The following is a 1,664-nucleotide window of genomic DNA, read 5'->3' as shown; positions in this document are numbered from 1 at the left end:
GAGGAGCTTTGGGCAAACCCCGAGCGGGCTGAGCACGTGGGGCCCATTTCCCTCCTGTTTCCCCCAACGCGACCTCCTCCGGCCTCCAGACGTTTGGTGTGTGGTTTGTGCGGTCGCTGGTATCTCTTCTCCCCATCAGTCACATCCCCTCTCGGTGGTGAGTCACCCGGCCGTGCCTCTTTCCCCAGTGCTGTTTAGGAGAGCTGAGCAAAGATGGAGAAGACGTTTTCAACTGGGTTGGCACATCTGCACCCGCCAAGTTCCTCTAATAACAGCCCTTAGTGATTTATGTCTCAGTCGTGCAAGGTACATTTTATCATCTGGGGGCTGGGACGGAGGGGGACGGGTGTGTGTGTCCCCTCCATGCCCATCCACTGTACAGGTGGAGCCGAGCAGGGACGTGCATTTTGGCTACTGGTTGTCACCTTCCTGCAGGGTTAAGGTGGCTCAAGGGACAATCTCTGCCCCTAAAACCCTTTTACCCTGTGAGCTGACCATTTTGGATCGCCTGTGCCCATGCTGGCAAAGCACTCACATTAGATTTGTGTCGGTGGTGCCTTTCCCAGGCGGCCAGAGGCCATGCTGATGGGCACGTGCGTTTGGCGTGGCAGGGAAGGGAAGGGAAGGGAAGGGGGGCACAGCCGGTCTGGTGCTGGCAGCGCTGCCGATTTGCACCTCCCCGCCTGTGCCGTGGTGCCAGCCCGCCGCTGGGCGAGCAGTTGGCTGGAGGAGCGTGGCTCAACCTGCCGAGACCTGTCGGCGTGTCCCTGGGCGAAGCGGATCTTGCGCTGGTTCAGCAAACGCTCTGGCCCCGGGCAGATGGAGATGGTTGCGGTTTCCCCCTTTCCCCTCCCTTTCTCCTGGCAGGAGCCCATGGTTGGGGTGAGCCGTGTGTTGCTCACTGCGGTAGATTTTCACCCCTTGGCATCGCTTTCTGGCACCGAGATCCAAGGAGGGAGCGACTTGCCCACGGCCGCCTCCTGCAAATGCAGCTACTTAGTGCGTGAAGGAGCAGCTTCACCTCCAGGTCCTGCCCCGGGGGAGCGGGGCAGCAGGTTTCAGGCTGTGTGCGAGTCTTACGCCAGTCCAGCATTGCTGCCGGAGGGCTCTGTGGAGGAAGGGATGCTCGGCAGTGCCTTGAGGTTGGATTTGCATTGGGTTCCTCCCCAGGAAGGCTGTGGCTCGGATCCCTCCTCCCTGCCTCTGCTCTGCCTCCCCGCAGGAACCAGGCTGGGTGAATACAGCTGGGGCAGCTTCTCCCTCTGGGCACTTCAGAAGGGAAAATGGTCTCACTGGTAAACAGGGGTTCGGGTGGTTCTCTGGTTTTGCTGCTGGTCAGCTGGGTGATGCAGGGAAGTCTTTCCACCTGCCTGTGCCTCAGTTTCCCCACCTGCAAAGCTGTGGGGTGTGCTTGGAGCCCCCGCGCTGGGCTCCTGCCTGTCCCAGGAGCAGCACTGCTGCCGTGGCTTGCGGGAGGCGCTGGGAAGGGCTGTGAGGTGGCTTTGGGGCTGGGCTGGTGGCATCAGCTCGGTTCTGCTGCTGCTTCCCAGTCAGGGTGGTGACACTGCCCTGTAGGGTCCCCAGCCGGTCCCCCTGAACCAGTCCCCAGTTTGGATGGCACATGAAGCTGCCCATCACCACTCTGCTCCCCACTCCAGCACAGT

Source organism: Pterocles gutturalis, unplaced genomic scaffold, assembly GCF_000699245.1.
Source record: "Pterocles gutturalis isolate BGI_N339 unplaced genomic scaffold, ASM69924v1 scaffold23761, whole genome shotgun sequence".
Classification (NCBI taxonomy): Eukaryota; Metazoa; Chordata; class Aves; order Pterocliformes; family Pteroclidae; genus Pterocles; species Pterocles gutturalis.
This window is presented reverse-complemented; position numbering follows the sequence as displayed.